The sequence below is a fragment of the Abramis brama genome, assembly GCF_963993115.1.
Source record: "Abramis brama genome assembly, chromosome: 22".
Taxonomy (NCBI): Eukaryota; Metazoa; Chordata; class Actinopteri; order Cypriniformes; family Leuciscidae; genus Abramis; species Abramis brama.
The window spans coordinates 382,232-400,573 of record NC_139984.1 but is presented as its reverse complement, the minus strand read 5'-3'; the positions used below and the strand labels follow the sequence as shown (position 1 = coordinate 400,573).

General features: G+C 39.8%; 1 long non-coding RNA gene across 1 annotated transcript; it reads left to right on the top strand.

Moving 5' to 3' along the window:
* Nucleotides 1-11,946: 11,946 nt before the first annotated feature.
* LOC311072704 lies at nt 11,947-16,944 on the top strand. Its single transcript, XR_014604041.1, has 3 exons — nt 11,947-12,091; nt 12,395-12,489; nt 16,834-16,944. It is a non-coding gene; the product is annotated as an uncharacterized lncRNA (long non-coding RNA).
* Nucleotides 16,945-18,342: the final 1,398 nt, after the last annotated feature.

The following is an 18,342-nucleotide window of genomic DNA, read 5'->3' as shown; positions in this document are numbered from 1 at the left end:
GAGATTTCCTTCTTCAGAACTGCAACATTTTTTTACGATGTTGCGCAAACAATTTTTCAGAGTTTCAAATTTGTCAGTGTTCTCCCACTGTATAGTTTGTTTTCCAGATTTGAAACCTTGTAAATGGTGATCTGAAAACTGGTGTGCGAATAGGTGAAAAAAAGTTTTGAAACTCTGAAAACTGAGGTTCGAAAGGGCGCAACTTATTACATTACATTACATTTGCACTCCTATTGCAGACTATTTTTTCAGAGCTGAGTTTACAACACCCACTTTGCGGAGATACGCCCTCACAGTTGCGAGCTTGCGACTCACGTGATTTGTGGCAGCGTTGTCACGCAGCTCTGCTCTGAAACTCTGAAACTCAGACTGAGCGAAAATGAAGCTTCGCAACTTCGCAACTTAAAAAAAGCCTGGAGGGAGGGCCTTCTGCTATTGGCCAATGCTTTGCTGTCTGCTGACGTACAGTCCAATCACAAGTCGTATTTACTGGAAAGGTGGGATTGACCGCCTGCTCCGCCAATGACGAAAGCGCACAGGATACGCTAACAGGATGCACGGCTTTTTAAAAACTTTATTTTATAAATTATCTTTAAAATAGAATATTCTGAAAAAGTGACGTTTCCATTTTTGCTGATTCACATTGGTAAAACACATTTCAAAGTTACATACACCATTATGTTTTTGTAAAGATCACATTAGTTAACTGTAGGCCTATAAATTACAATCAGATTATAACAGATTATTATTTGATAACACCATTCAAAAGAATATTCAACATGAATGCCCCATTATGTTTTATGATTATTATTTGTTTTTTAACTACAATTGTATTCATAAGTTTTATTGGTTTTTTTATTGGCCAGCAGCAGTCCTTAAACAAACATAAAATACACATAATATACACTAAATATTTGTATATTTTTGCCCCATGCATTCATGTTGAATATTTGAGTTTTTTTTTTTTTTATGCTTGTTTTGCATATTAAACTTTTTATAAATGCCACCTCTGATGCAGATTCTGTTTTCTCTGCAGTGGGAACACATTTTTTTTGTTGATACTAGTCAATTTGATTGGTAAAAGTAGGCTAATATAGTGACTTAAAATGTATAGAATTTGACTTGAAAGATGACAGTTAGGGGGAAATTGCCTTTATAAATGTTAAAAAAAAATGCAATGAAAATCAATTTAAGATTATTGGTTCAGAATAAATGACTTTTACAACACAACAATTGAACAGTTTACTGAAGTTAGTTATTGCACCAATACAGTACTTGAGATTTTATTATAATATTAGGCCAATGTACATGACTGAGTCGCTCGCTGTGTGAGGAGAGTGAGTCGCCAGCTGAGGAAAGTAAGTCGCTCGCTGTGTGAGGAGAGTGAGTCGCCAGCTGAGGAAAGTGAGTCGCCAGCTGAGGAAAGTGAGTCGCCAGCTGTGGAAAGTAAGTCGCTCGCTGTGTGAGGAGAGTGAGTCGCCAGCTGAGGAAAGTGAGTCGCTCGCTGTGTGAGGAGAGTGAGTCGCCAGCTGAGGAAAGTAAGTCGCTCGCTGTGTGAGGAGAGTGAGTCGCCAGCTGAGGAAAGTGAGTCGCTCGCTGTGTGAGGAGAGTGAGTCGCCAGCTGAGGAAAGTGAGTCGCTCGCTGTGTGAGGAGAATGATTTGCCAGCTGAGGAAAGTGAGTCGCTCGCTGTGTGAGGAGAGTGAGTCGCCAGCTGAGGAAAGTGAGTCGCTCGCTGTGTGAGGAGAATGATTTGCCAGCTGAGGAAAGTGAGTCGCTCGCTGTGTGAGGAGAGTGAGTCGCCAGCTGAGGAAAGTGAGTCGCCAGCTGTGGAAAGTGAGTCGCTCGCTGTGTGAGGAGAGTGAGTCGCCAGCTGAGGAAAGTAAGTCGCTCGCTGTGTGAGGAGAGTGAGTCGCCAGCTGAGGAAAGTGAGTCGCTCGCTGTGTGAGGAGAATGATTTGCCAGCTGAGGAAAGTGAGTCGCTCGCTGTGTGAGGAGAGTGAGTCGCCAGCTGAGGAAAGTGAGTCGCCAGCTGTGGAAAGTAAGTCGCTCGCTGTGTGAGGAAAGTGAGTCGCTCGCTGTGTGAGGAGAATGATTTGCCAGCTGAGGAAAGTGAGTCGCTCGCTGTGTGAGGAGAGTGAGTCGCCAGCTGAGGAAAGTGAGTCGCTCGCTGTGTGAGGAGAGTGAGTCGCCAGCTGAGGAAAGTGAGTCGCCAGCTGTGGAAAGTAAGTCGCTCGCTGTGTGAGGAGAGTGAGTCGCCAGCTGAGGAAAGTAAGTCGCTCGCTGTGTGAGGAGAGTGATTTGCCAGCTGAGGAAAGTGAGTCGCTCGCTGTGTGAGGAGAGTGAGTCGCCAGCTGTGGAAAGTAAGTCGCTCGCTGTGTGAGGAGAGTGAGTCGCCAGCTGAGGAAAGTAAGTCGCTCGCTGTGTGAGGAGAGTGATTTGCCAGCTGAGGAAAGTGAGTCGCTCGCTGTGTGAGGAGAGTGAGTCGCCAGCTGAGGAAAGTGAGTCGCCAGCTGTGGAAAGTAAGTCGCTCGCTGTGTGAGGAGAGTGAGTCGCCAGCTGAGGAAAGTAAGTCGCTCGCTGTGTGAGGAGAGTGATTTGCCAGCTGAGGAAAGTGAGTCGCTCGCTGTGTGAGGAGAGTGAGTCGCCAGCTGTGGAAAGTAAGTCGCTCGCTGTGTGAGGAGAGTGAGTCGCCAGCTGAGGAAAGTAAGTCGCTCGCTGTGTGAGGAGAGTGATTTGCCAGCTGAGGAAAGTGAGTCGCTCGCTGTGTGAGGAGAGTGATTTGCCAGCTGAGGAAAGTGAGTCGCTCGCTGTGTGAGGAGAATGATTTGCCAGCTGAGGAAAGTGAGTCGCTCGCTGTGTGAGGAGAGTGAGTCGCCAGCTGAGGAAAGTGAGTCGCCAGCTGTGGAAAGTAAGTCGCTCGCTGTGTGAGGAGAGTGAGTCGCCAGCTGAGGAAAGTAAGTCGCTCGCTGTGTGAGGAGAGTGATTTGCCAGCTGAGGAAAGTGAGTCGCTCGCTGTGTGAGGAGAGTGAGTCGCCAGCTGTGGAAAGTAAGTCGCTCGCTGTGTGAGGAGAGTGAGTCGCCAGCTGAGGAAAGTAAGTCGCTCGCTGTGTGAGGAGAGTGATTTGCCAGCTGAGGAAAGTGAGTCGCTCGCTGTGTGAGGAGAGTGATTTGCCAGCTGAGGAAAGTGAGTCGCTCGCTGTGTGAGGAGAGTGAGTCGCCAGCTGAGGAAAGTGAGTCGCCAGCTGTGGAAAGTAAGTCGCTCGCTGTGTGAGGAGAGTGAGTCGCCAGCTGAGGAAAGTGAGTCGCTCGCTGTGTGAGGAGAATGATTTGCCAGCTGAGGAAAGTGAGTCGCTCGCTGTGTGAGGAGAGTGAGTCGCCAGCTGAGGAAAGTGAGTCGCCAGCTGTGGAAAGTAAGTCGCTCGCTGTGTGAGGAAAGTGAGTCGCTCGCTGTGTGAGGAGAATGATTTGCCAGCTGAGGAAAGTGAGTCGCTCGCTGTGTGAGGAGAGTGAGTCGCCAGCTGAGGAAAGTGAGTCGCCAGCTGTGGAAAGTAAGTCGCTCGCTGTGTGAGGAGAGTGAGTCGCCAGCTGAGGAAAGTAAGTCGCTCGCTGTGTGAGGAGAGTGATTTGCCAGCTGAGGAAAGTGAGTCGCTCGCTGTGTGAGGAGAGTGAGTCGCCAGCTGTGGAAAGTAAGTCGCTCGCTGTGTGAGGAGAGTGAGTCGCCAGCTGAGGAAAGTAAGTCGCTCGCTGTGTGAGGAGAGTGAGTCGCCAGCTGAGGAAAGTGAGTCGCCAGCTGAGGAAAGTAAGTCGCTCGCTGTGTGAGCATAGACTGTGTGTGAGGCGAGTGAGCATGAGAATTTCGAGAGTGAGAATTTCGTCATTGGCGGAGCAGTCGGTCAATCCCACCTTTCCAGTAAATACGACTTGTGATTGGACTGTACGTCAGCAGACAGCAAAGCATTGGCCAAGAGCAGAAGGCCCTCCCTCCAGGCTTTTTTTTAAGTTGCGAAGTTGCGAAGCTTCATTTTCGCTCAGTCTGAGTTTCAGAGTTTCAGAGCAGAGCTGCGTGACAACGCTGCCACAAATCACGTGAGTCGCAAGCTCTCAACTGTGTGGGCGTATCTCCGCAAAGTGGGTGTTGTAAACTCAGCTCTGAAAAAATAGTCTGCAATAGGAGTGCAAATGTAATGTAATGTAATAAGTTGCGCCCTTTCGAACCTCAGTTTTCAGAGTTTCAAAACTTTTTTTCACCTATTCGCACACCAGTTTTCAGATCACCATTTACAAGGTTTCAAATCTGGAAAACAAACTATACACTGGGAGAACAGTGACAAATTCGAAACTCTGAAAAAATGATTGCACAACACTGTAAAAAAGAGTGTTGCACTTCTGAAGAAGGAAAACTCAAACACAATATTATGTTTGCAGAGATTTTTTTTTTTTTACCACTTTGCAAGCCTGCAAAACTCTATTTTCAGAGTTTCAAAACTTTTTTTCACACATTCGCACACCAGTTTTCAGATCACCATTTACAAGGTTTCAAACCTGGAAAACAAACTAATACAGTGGGAGAACACTGACAAATTTGAAACTCTGAAAAATTGTTTGCGCAACATCGTAATTTTTTTTTGCAGTTCTGAAGAAGGAAATCTCAAAAACAACATAATGTTTGCAGAGATATTTTTTATTTTTTTTACATTTTGCAAGCTTGCAAAACTTATTTTTCGATCTTGCAAAACTTTTTTTATAAGATTTTGAGTTTTCGAACACTTAGTTTCAACCTTTCAGAACTTTATTTTCAGTTTTGAATCATGGCAGGATATTAATCCCATAGTCTCTGTGTTTAGAGCGAAAGCCCACGTGATTGCTGCCGGCTCTGGATAAAATTCGTGCGGGACAGTCGTGCCGTGTACCAGCTGCTTTGACGCGATTATCAGTTAAACTGACTCGCAACGTGTGCAATATCTCACGACCTCCCGAGTGTCCGAACTCGCACCGTGTACGCATGGCTGGACTGGCCATTGGGCATACCGGGCATTTTCCCGGTGGGCCGACGTGCTTTTTGGGCCGATACATCTCATACTCATACATACTTTTTATTATTTTTTTGTATTTTTTTTAACGGCCCATAAAATTTGTACATCGGCGGCCCATTCGTTTTGTTTTGTTTTGCTTAATTGGCGGCACTGGGTTTGTGCCGGTGTAATGCATTGGTCAAAAAAAGTCAGTGTTAGTTTTTTTTTTCTGACAGACCAGCCCCTGAAACACGTAGATCAGCGGCCCATTGGTTCTTCTCTTGATTGACACTGGGCTGGCCCAATCACAACTTTAAACGAGTGAGCGCGCGTGCAGCAGTGTCAGTGTGTATCTGTCAAAATAGTCAGCGAGATGGAGAAGAAACGCAAGGAATGTGCAGAGAAATAGCGTGAAAAAATAGAACCAGGCCCTTAAAGCAGACACTGTAAACTGTGTCAAAATATACACAGTTATATATATGAAGGTGTTTTCTGCCCTTCATCAGCTCCAGCGGCAGATGATGATAGTGAGGAGGATCAGGAGAGAGATGAGAGAGTGTAGAGCCTGCGGTAAGCAGAACTACTTTCAAAACACTTAGGCCATGGGTGTAGGAACCCATAACCCAGTTACAGATTATTTCCACATCTGCATAGTTGACGATTACCGCAATTTTCTAGAGATTTAATGAGAGGCGTTTGTAAACCATGTTTTCCGCCAAAATAAAAGCTTGATGCAGTTTGCGTCAAAATAAAAGATCATGTGCTTATCTCTTTCAGGTATAGAAATTGCTACAACACTAATTATGAAAGTTTCCTTTATTTTTTAGTGCATTTGTTTTACAAAATATGGCTATTACTGTCATTGGATTAATATTATAACTATTATTATGTAGTAGTCTAGGTGTAATGTAAATAGACACTGTAACTAAAAGAGGTTTGAATTTTTCTTTGTTTAATTTGCACACTGAATATGGGTTGGAGCTTTTAATTTTGAACTCTCAAAGTGCACCAGATTGATGAATTTAACATTAAAATGCACAAAATTTTCTCACGGGGGGGCATGCCCCCAAACCCCCCTAGTAAAATGCCCGGGCCGATTTTTTGTCCCAGTCCAGCCCTGCGTGTACGCCCGCCCTAACGGCTTTTAAGATCGATACTTGGCAAGAGCGCATCGAGAATCGATCGCGGGAGTAAATATCGCGAGATATCGCCATATCGATATTTTGGCGCACCCCTAGTCTGTATGCCTATTTGACTGAGTATTCGCTGAGTTATGGTTCATTTTCGGACGCGTTTCAGAATGGACTTCACTGACAGAGAGAAAGCAGAACTCGCATCATGTTTATTTTTCTTTATTTGGAAAAAAGCACAACACTTTGCTTTTATTGTGAGTATACACAAAAATAATACACACTTAAACAGAATTGATTTTACAAACAAGTTTCATACATCAATCGAAGTCAACAGAGTATTTTGAGTCTCGTTTCAACTGATAAGGAAAAAAGCGAGCAGATCACGCCGGCGTGATTGCCGACCTCAGAGGGTTAAAGGGGTCATCATATAATGGTACATGCACTTTTACAAGTTGATTGTATTGAAATGTGTGTTGGCAGTGCCTGTACACAACCATCATAAAATTATAAAAATCCATCCAGTGTTTTTTTTTAAATCTTCTTATATGTTTCCTCCTCTTTCAAATCAAGCTGTTCGATTTTGTGACGTCACAAAATCGACGCCCCTCCCACGATGGTTGATTGACAGGAGCGTTTCAACACAGCCCCGCCCTCGCTCGTGAGCGAGCTGTCAATCATAGCCCGTGCGGACCGGCGTGGTCATTGTTGATACGCTGGAGCACTGTCTATGAGCAGAATGGCGTCTAAGCGATTGTGGTGTTCTGTTCTTGGGTGTAATAACGAACACAGCAGTCATATTGATGTTCCTAAATCCGAACCGCTGAAGACGTAGTTGCTGAGTTTGTTTTCGAAGGGAATATTCCCCACAATCAACGTCAATGCTTTCATGTTTGCGCGAATCATTTCACACACCAGACTGCTTTACACATGAGGTCAGTAAAGCTGGTTTTGCTAAGAAGCTGCTCCTGAAAAAAGGATCGGTACCAACTATTCGTGTTCCTGCTGCACCTCCAGAAGAACTGAAGTGAGTGTAACGTTTTATTAACCTTTATATTAATCTTTATATTAATCTTTGCAAATCGCTAGCACGCCTCACGATGAATGCGGCTGTTTACACTGGTACATTACGGCATGTTTTCGATGTATGACGTTCTCAATATAATTCATAATCCCATGTTTATAATGAACAACGCATTATGGTTATTGTGCTATTGTGTTACGGTGTACGCACAGAACAGAGGGGCGGGGCTCCACAGAACAGAGGGGCGGGGTGAGCAAAGCTCATTATCATTTAAAGACACATGCACTTAAACGGCGTGCTGAAAACAGAGCTGTTTTTGACCAGGTAAAATTAGTGTTTTCTTACAATACTAATGAGAATTTTTAATTAAAGTATATTACAAACTTTTAATTTAGACCGTAAAGAAACATATTAGCTTGTACAAAAATGACATTATATGACCCCTTTAACTAGATTTGCACAAAAACACAAATGGGTTGGACACATCAATGTTTATTTGTTCATTTTAATTTATTACCATCACTGAAACTGTGGACAATCACATGGGTATCAGATTAAGATGCAGTTTTGTTGGTTTTAGGTTGTGATATTAACTAATCAAAATCCAACAGCAAGCCAACGTCTCAAGATAACGTCCTACTGACGTCAAAAACTGACAGTTAGTCATGAGGTATATGATGACCAAAACCCAAGGTCTCCTTAACATCATATTGACATCAAATACTGACAGTTAGTCGTGAGGTATGGTGACCAAAACCCAACGTCTTCTTGATGTCATTATGGTAACATCCACACAACATCAAATTCTAACATCATTAGATGTGACATTTTACAATTTACTTGTGACATTAACTTACCAAAATCAAACGTCAAGCCAACGTCATATTCACGTCAAACATTTCGTCATGAGGTATGGTGACCAAAACCCAACGTCTCCTAAACAACAATGTTAACATCCACACAACATGAAATTCTAACATCATTAGACACTGATATTTGGGGTTTTAAGTTGTGTTGTAAAGTAACAAATATTCAACATCTTTCCAACGTCAACATCTGCTAATTCTAACATACACCTTGATATTTTCTTGGTTTTAAGTTGTGTTGTAAAATCCAACATTGTGCCAATGTCTCAACCTAACGTCATATTGATGTCAAATACTAAATGTGAATGAATGTGTTGTTGGGTCACAATCTCACTTCTAAATTGTCGTGAGGTATGGTGGTCTAAACCCAGCTATGTCACAATGTTAACATCTAGACAAACAACATTCCATTATTAGATGTTGTTGTTTTGTTGACTGCACATCATGGTTAACCAAAACACAAACATCAGCATGCTAATGTACATATACATCTAAAATAGGATACAGGCAACATTAGACATATTTGATATGATTTCAGTTGTGGTGTTGGGTAAGATAAATCAATGTCTAAAATACCCCAACTTCATACTTATGTTTAATACAGACTGAAGTCTTTGTGACCTAGTAAACGTCAAACTTCCTGTAAGCATGGCTCTTTATTTTATTTAAGGTGATAGTTCAGATTATCCATAGATTTTCTGGTCCATGCAAGTGTAATAGATCAAGTTGGCCCAGTGTGTTCCCTGTCAGAAGATCAAGCTCTTCACCAGGAGTGTGCTGATCTAAAATGAATGAACTACCTGCAAGCAACTGAAAGACTGTTGTGTGCACAACAACACACATTGGTTCGAGATTTATAAATGGTTTAAATACTTATTTCTACAATTATATAATGAATCCTAAACCACCTTGTGTTGTTTTGCATTTTTTAATATAAATATATCAGCTGGGTTGCTGCTCAAAATTATGTTGTTTGCAGGTGTATACACTTTATTCATTTTGGAGCAGCACACTCCCAGTAAGGTGTTCATTCTCACAAGAGAAAATACTTTATGGTTCAAATTGGGATGATCTACATTATGGAACAGCAAATACATTGTGTGGGTGAAATGTGAACTACCTCTTTAAGTTGTGCCTTTGGGTAATGATCAAAATCTCCTAAGTCACAATACAGCAGTTTGTCAGCGACTAATGAATACAGGTAGTGACAGCGTAACAGTAATCAACATCTGTATAGCATACGTCAACCACCTGACAAATGTTTTAGTTTTATCAGGGCTACTTATCAGGTGAGTTGGACCTCATGGCCCTGAAATTTTGGTTATAGCGTTTATAACACATGGCCTTAATACACAGACATACATTGCACACATAATTTATTTATCAAGTTGTGCTTCATAACAGACAAACGCAGTAAGTATTATTAGTATACAATAATGATGATAATATGAACAACAATAATAATAAAATCAATTTAGCCTATTGACGTGTGTAAAAAAAAATTGTAGAATGTTGCAGGTAACCCAAGAAATTTGAAATGAATTCCTAACCAATCACAGTTAGGCATCAAAGACCTTTCCTCTCCAGCTGTTGTACTGCGCGGGCACTGCACACATTTCAACATCCTGACACACTGCTGTGGACGATGAGTGAACAGAGGTAAGGAAAATATAAATAGATATTGGTGTTTATTAGTTTTTTTATTTTTCTCGTTTTTTTTTCTGTGAGGCAGCAATGGATTTTTGTGAACTGGCGCGATTTTCCACCTAGCCTACTATTTAACTACCAGAGTACCTTTAATAATGTAGTTAAAAGTGACTTAAATATAATAACTATATATATATAGTAGGCTACAAGTGATAGGAATGTCGCCTCAGCGCGCATTTTTCTGACTGAACTGCACGTGCGCCGGCTGTCCGGTTCGCTGGGGGTACTGCTGTTGTTGGGGGAGTCGGGCACGTGAAATAAATGCATTAATATCAATTTTACGGAGCCCTCCACATGACACGCATAATAGTGGCCATACGTGTCCTTTGCCATGGATTCTAGATCACTTTATTGTGTAAAATGTGCTAGTGGGTCAATTTAAAGGGTCAAAAGATTTTCGACATGCCAATTTTAAAATACAAAAAATAATATCTATTGCAATTGTTCTAACATTAAGACTGTTGTGTACACATAAATACTGAGTGTTTATTCATATAGATGAATTGGTCGTAGCCTTAAAAAATGTCATGTGGTGCGAACGTGATTTATCTTATTTTATTTCCTTAACATGTTTAACAATTTATTTTTTTTACAAGTTCTGGTAACACTTTACAATACGGGTGCACTAATAGGCATTAATTCATTCTTAAAGGGACACTCCACCTCTGGAAAGATGAATGTGTATTTAAATTGGGTCATTTATGTAGAAGAAATGTGAAATTATTTTTGAATTTGGAGCTTTCTAGACTGAGAAAAGCCAGAAAATGTATTTTTGGCTCATGTGGATGAAAGACAACAACTCCCAGAATGCAATTCCTTCGCTGCTCTACGAGACCACTCCCAAGCCACGCCTACCGGTTAGAGAGCAGTTGTAAACAATAAAGCTAAGCTAAGTTACTAGTAGTCTCCGTGAGTCTGCCCGGGTTTTTGAGATCGCATCGCACAAAATGTCCGGGATTCGGCTTTTGAGTTCTACAGTCGCCATTCATCATGTTTACTGTGGCGAGCAGGACGAGACGAGGGCCGCGGGAGAACGACGCGAGGCCGGTGGCGTGATTACTGATGAGCGACACCTGTGAGACGCACTGGTCTCGTATCTCTCACGGAGGAGCGGGTAATTTCTTAGCAATGGTAAAACGCACATCAACCGATCACGCCACCGGCCTCGCGTCTTTCTCCCGCGGCCCTAGCCTCGTCCTGCTCGCCACAGTAAACATGATGAATGGCGACTGTAGAACGCAAAAGCGGTGGCGTGATTACTGATGAGCAGCGCCTGTGAGACGCGCCGGTCTCGTGGGCTATCTCTCATTGAGGAGCGGGTATTATCTTAGCAATGGTAAAACGCACATCAACCGATCACTTGTTTAGCGTTCATGTAAACACTACATTCAGATTCACCAATCGGAATGAATTCAGTTAGACTGAAACAAAAGGTGAGCATGTAAACAATGAATGGCGACCGTAGAAAGCAAAGCCGAATCCCGGACATTTTGGACGGTCTCGACGGCCGGACATGCAGGTTTCTGCCGGTGAAATCAAACGCACTGGCACTGATCTGTGATAGGTCTGTTAGCGCATTAGGTCCAACCCCCTATGGGCGGGTTTGAAAGGGTGGGAACTAGTGCTTGTAGTCTCAACAGAAATCCCCCCCTCTTACACTTCCTCCGACAATGACGCAAAATGCCGAAGTGTAAAGAGGTAAATACAGATTTCTCCCGTCTCAGGGGAAAATGAGAAAATGTTGCACGACCATTCAATAGTATGACTGGGTTTCTAACATTGCAAAGCTTAATGCAAATGGGTGGAGTGTTCCTTTAACTAATGCACAGATAATCATGAGTTAATGTATGACACAATTATTACTGCATCAGCAACTAATATGGAGTCTAAATGATTAATAGATGAATTAATATATGAATAGTAATTAATTAAATCTGTCATAATGTATTAATTCCATAATAATATATTTTATTAACTAATAGTGTCAATTAATGTGTTCATTACCACAATGGGTCAAAGCTAATGATTTGCAAAGGTATCATTATGGGTCCATTAACTAATTGTTAAGTAATATGTCATAGTAAAATCCATAGTGTGGATGTCAAAACCAAAATGACATATTATAATTTGTTAATTATTTGTCTTAAGCTGTAAATTTAATCTCTGATTCTTGTAGCCCCCCGGCAAATTCAGGAGCCCATCTCAGAAAAGCAGACCAGACCACCTTCTCAGGGAGGACCATCTCTCCAAACAAAACAAAGTCGAAGATCAGGTTCACCTGTTGATCAGCAATCTACGCAAAGTCAACCAACACATGGGAAACATTCCCCGTACCCAATCCCAGAAGCAAGTAAGTATATAGTAGTAGTTCTTCCGCCATCATCTCGTCAGTCAGCTCCTCACTAACGCTGCATTGAGCAGACAATTTCAGGTTTTAAGTGTAGCGTCTGTTCTCTAACTTTTTCAACCTTTTAGGACCCACACTAAAATGTTGTGTTTTTGCTCACCCCCGAAAGTGTCAATTTTAACATGTAATAAAACCAGTGTGACATCAAGATATGACAAACCTACTAAACTATAACAACCGCTTCATAATGTGTTGTATATAATTAATTATTTGGACAATTAAATCCTCTTTCTTTTGTATCCACAGGTTGATGACAAATGAGGTAATGGCCAGTTTCAATATGAAGTGTGGGAAGGGGAAGCTTGCCTTCACCAAGCTCCATCTTTACAATGTTGTCACAGGTAAAAAAATAAATAATAATAATAAAAAAACCAAACCTCATAGTACCTTTCCGTTTGATATCTTTAATTTTTCAGAACTGTAACGTAGGGGTGGGCAATCTGACAATTTTATATCGTGATCGATCTTGAAGACGTCCACGTTCGACTTTTCAAGCGAGTCTTAAGAGATCGCAAACTTTTATGTCCTCATAACAGCAGGACTTTTATTTTGACGATAATGTGTCCCCAGTGAAGCTGACTTTTATTTTTACGGGCAACCCTGAGCACACAGCGCTCCTATTCTTCGTCTTCATTAGTCTATGGTCTCTGTTTAACAGTTTTGTCTAATACGTTACTGGATAGAACCTGTTGTTGGATAGAACAAAAAGTAAACTGTATACGAAAAAGTATTATAGTGTTTGCTTTAATATTATTTGTAACAGAAAGGCAAACACTATTAATACTTTCTCATTTACCATGAGCATTCAGCAAATATACGCATTTATATAATTTAAACAAATCTTTGAATATTTAAAAAACATTTAATTTCACAATCCTTGCAGACTTAGTCGAATCCAGCTGTCAGATATTCTGAAGTGTGCATAGACGGTCAGTCCGTGTGAATTAGTTCAGCTTCACTGGGGACACATGATCGACAAACTTTAAACCCTTGATTTCAAACTATGCTGGGGCTATATTCAGTTGCCCTCTGTCATATTCATGTCATTTACACTGTGTGCTAAATGTAAAATGAGTGTCACCATGTCTTTATTTGAAAAAATATGATTCCTAGTGCGCACAAACTTACTGAGTGCCCAGTTAAAGGACAAGTTCGGTATTTTACACTTAAAGCCCTGTTTTCAGATCGTTTCTGATGAAATAGAACGGTTAAGATTGAAATTTGGACACATGCTGCTGTCCCGAGAATTTTAGGTTTCTTTATATATGCACTGGAACAATCCTTCAGGGTCCCCGCGGATCCTTAAAAAGTCTTAAAAGGTCTTGAATTAGATTTTTTAAATTTAAGGCCATAAAAAGTCTTAAAAATTATAATTTTTAAAAAAAAATCTTATTTTATTTATGAAAGGTCTTAAATTTTATATGACACTTTGACTTAGACTTATCTAAATGCTTTCGAAATTAAAACTATCTAATTAGCGGCTCTTATTATTTTTTTAATTCTATCTTGGTGGATTTGCTTGTTCACGTGACAATTCGCGTCACTTACGGCAGTATATTAGCCTGCGTCTGTCTCCTGCACGCCAGAGGAGAGAAGAAAACGAGTAAATGTCAGTTCAGTTGTAAGTTCATTCTTTATGTGCTTAGGGGTGTGCGATATTGTCTATGAACTATGATGATATTGTAATCATTGTTTTAACTATGTACGAGGCACTGCGAGTGCGAGCTGACATCGCGTTTCTCTCATGCTTTCACTGCGTGACGTGTCAGTGCAGTTATAGATGTGCCCAAATGAGTTTTTGTCTTATATTTATATTATATGTTGTTATATTAGAATATCACATGAGCAAGAGTGTTGTTTTCCTTTGCACAATTGCAAATGTGCTATTTATTTTATACAACAGTTAAATTAACAATAAAGTTAACATTGTGAGTTACTTTTTGGACACAATATTGTCAATTTTCACTTTATATTGCAGACGAGAATTTCATAATGAAGCCGTGGTCCAACAGACAGCGATGATTTATTATTATTTTTTTTTACTGAAATCCGCGTTTTGAACGAATCATTTTAACGATTCAATGAACAATCACTTGTTTTCTGAATGAATCAGCCGTTTGAACAAATCCGTTGACTCCCAACAACTCGCTTATTAAGACAGTGACTTGCCGCCACCAACTGGTGGTTTCAGTTTCATATTTAAAGTATCCTTTAATTAAAACGTTAAAATTATAAATCATTCCATATTTAAATATTGAATAGCTTTATTTATGCAATTGTAAATGAAGTGTAAATATAGTAATGCCAGTGTTGATGCCACTTCTGTGTCACCTCTGCACTGCAAGGATGGATTTTAATTTAATGATTTAATTTGACATTGGTACTGTGTTATTCTAATATAATTTAATTTGAATGTTAGAATTTGACATAAAAGGTGATGCATACCTCTAAATACGTTTAGAAACAATATCCATATATAGGTGACAATGCCCCTGGAAATCAGTTTAAGGTGGCAGATATTGCCCCTTAATAAAAAATTTAATTTCGGTCACTGCTGTGAACTGACCACTGCATAGAATATAAAAAATATTAATATCTTCGTGGGTCTGCTGTCAACAACAGGCCTAAACCAGCCGGGGTACCAGTACAAAAACACAATCAGTAAAATATCATCTAATTATTATCAACAAAACTTTGAAAATATCGAGACATATTTTTGTCAATATTGCGCACCCCTAATGTACGGTATTAATTTTGATTTCTTCAGGTCTTAAAAAGGTCTTAAAAAGAGAGTTTCACAGTTTCACAGACCTATCACAGATCAGTGCCAGTGCGTTTGATTCCACCGGCAGAAACCTGCATGTCCGGCCGTCGAGACCGTCCAAAATGTCCGGGATTCGGCTTTGACTTTAAAAATTGTGCAGATACCCTGTCCTTCCTAAAATGCATTAAACTTTCGTTTACAAAGACGTGAAACTCACCGAGTGGTCAGGGGTGTTCACTGATATGCTCACACAAAAATCGCTGCAAAAGATGCTTTCCAACAGGTTTTATCTTAGTTTTTGTCCAACTCCACTGGCTTGTATTGGATGTGCTGTGAGGTACGGTATTACTCCGCCGCCGGACTATCGCCACCAACTGGGCTGGAGTGTCTATTAGTCAAGCTCTCAACGGAAGAATGTACGGGTGTGAGGCGTTTGGAAAAATAGGTCCACAGTTTTACAACGAATGGTAAAACACCTGTTGGAAAGCATCTTTTGCAGCGATTTTTGTGTGAGCATATCAGTGAACACCCCTGACCACTCGGTGAGTTTCACGTCTTTGTAAACGAAAGTTTAATGCGTTTTAGGAAGGATTGTTCTGTGCACCTATGCAGCCATTGTGGAGGTGGGGGGGGGTGCTACCACAGAAACCTAAAATTCTCGGGACAGCAGCATGTGTCCAAATTTCAATCTTAACCGTTCCATTTCATCAGAAACGATCTGAAAACAGAGCTTTAAGTGTAAAATACCGAACTTGTCCTTTAATTACACTCTTTTTATTCAAATTTTTTTAAGCAATTTCTTTTATATGTGAAAAATTCGCTAATAGCCTATAATTACAGAATCAAGAAGTTACAATATAAAAAAAGGCTGTTTAATTTATAGATTTATTTTTTTTAACTTTTTTAATTAATTTTCAGATTATTTATTTAAATATGAATTCATATCTTAGTATATCAGATTGGTATCGGTCGATGCCAGTCTGAATTTTGATGAGAGTTCATCTCAAATTTGGGAAGATCACAATTATGATCATGGATCGTGATTGTTTCTTATAAGATCGTGATATGAAATTTTTGTAAGATCCCCCACCCCTACTCTAACTGTTGTTTTTACATTCATTCTGATGTCTTTTAAATGTTCATTTAGCTTAAGACCCTCTGCAAAAACACTTAGGCTTTGCGCCTGTGCATTCACATTTTTCTGCTTAGAATGTCTGATCGCTATTTGTGAACAGCATCAAAAGTTGAAATTTCTCTCTTTTGATGAGTTACAGCATGTACATGCAAGAATGTTACATGTGTATGGCCCTTAAAGCTAGGGTAGAATTTTTTTTCCAGAAACTAGTTGAAAGTGTGTTCCTATAGATATATATAGGATGTCCTACCTGTTTGTCAATATATACATTTGCATACCTGTATGCAACTTGTTTGCAAAAACAAACATGTCATCAGCGTGTTCATTGTGCAGAGAAAGTGAGAATAGATGCCAAACATTAGCGGTTCCTCCTGAACCAACAAGTGAAAAAGGTTTTATTTAAATAAAAAATAAAAAATAAAAAACTTATGACATTATATTATTGCAAAATGTTTTTTTTTTTTTTTTTTACCTTTTCTTTCATTATTCACATTCATTATTATTGTTATGTCTCACCAGTGAATGAGACATGAGGTAATCTAAAAGCGTTGCCCTTTCCTCCACCAACTCTGTCTCTCCTCCTGGCTCTTTGCAGAGGAGGCATGGCTTTGGACTGAAGGGAGGGTGGGATCGTATGCTTTCAAAGCTAGCTTGCTATTGCTAGCCTCTGTGAAATTTCCTACCCTAGCTTTAAGACTGTTTGCAATATTTATTGTTTTAATGCTTACTGTAGTGCATCATATCCTATATTCCCCATACATTTTAATTTTCTAATATTTCTTACAGAGAGTGTCCAGAGGACTTCAAAGGAGACGGAGGCAAACATTGGAGCGGTTGTCGCCTTATGTTTAAAATATGCCCCAGACAGGGTGGGCAGAAGCGGCAGGAAAAACATTTGTACGATTTTAGAATAAGGATAATGTTAAATATAAATGGTTATTGTTGAAATCCTTCTGTTAACCCCCTGAGGTCGGCTGTCGCGCCGGCGCGATAGGCTCGTTTTTTTCCGTATGAGTGCAAAAAAATAATTTAAAAAAAATATTAATTTTTATCTTATATGATTGTGTTATACATCAATCTATCCTGTTTAGTGTGTATTATTTTTGTGTATACTCACAATAAAAACAAAGTGTTGTGCTTTTCGCCAAATAAAGAAAAATAAACGTGATGCGAGTTCTGCCTTCTTTCTGTCAGTGTAGTCCATTCTGAAACGCGTCCGAAAATGAACCATAACTCAGCGAATACTCAGTCAATCAGGCATTCAGACACACAGGCATGAAGCTTGAATTCTCTCCTTTTAAATGAAGTATTATATCTAAAAAACAAATATTCTCAGCTTGTGAAATCTGTATTAAAAGAGAGCGATTCCAGTCGAGCTAATTAGAGCTCATTCAAATGTAATGTGACTCCGCCCCGGAGAGCGCGCGCTATTCAAACGCAAATGACTGAGGCAATCCTGCAAACTGTGAACGTCCCCATATCAGCTCGAGAAAACACATCAGATCATTGTACTTTTTTACACAGTCTCGCAGCGCTGTGAGGAATAATACTATAATGGAACATTTACCTCAGAAGTACGAGGAGCAACAGATCCGAGGCTATGGAACAATGTAGTAAGTTTTTTTTTTTTCATTCTCAAGTGCGACGCGTTTCTGTGCATGAACGAATGAATGAACGGCAGAGATGCCGCTGTTTTACCACAACTAAAGACGGTTTAAATTTGAATCGTTTCTGTCTGTGAATGTTTTGCTTTTAGCAAACTGTATTGCTATAGGCTACTGAGTAAAAATCGAGTGAAATATGTTGAAATTTAATGTATTTGTATAAGCAACGTATTAAACTACAAATTAACATTTATATTTCTTATAATAAAAACGAAAGTTACTATGTTACAGACATATGAAAGACAACATTTCATTGATTAGTTTTGGATAGATTATACATTTTTACTGTAAAATATCTGCCACCTCAAATAAAGTGTTTTTGTTTGCCAATTTTTGCTCATATGTTAAATATAGTATGTTTTGTCAAAAATAAAGTAATCAAATAATATGTTATAGTGTTTATTCCAATGTAGCCTAGGCTATATTCAAGTAATGAATCCTTAACTTTGAAATATGTATGATAAAATGTATACTTTAGTTTTTACAAAGAAAGATTACACTTGAATTGTTGTTGTAATTGTAACCTTTTTAATTAATAAAAAATACAAGGTAGATGTAAACAAACTAATAAAAGGTAAATATAAGCCTTTTCTTTAAAATAATTTTTTTATTGTGTTTTATTAGTGACAAA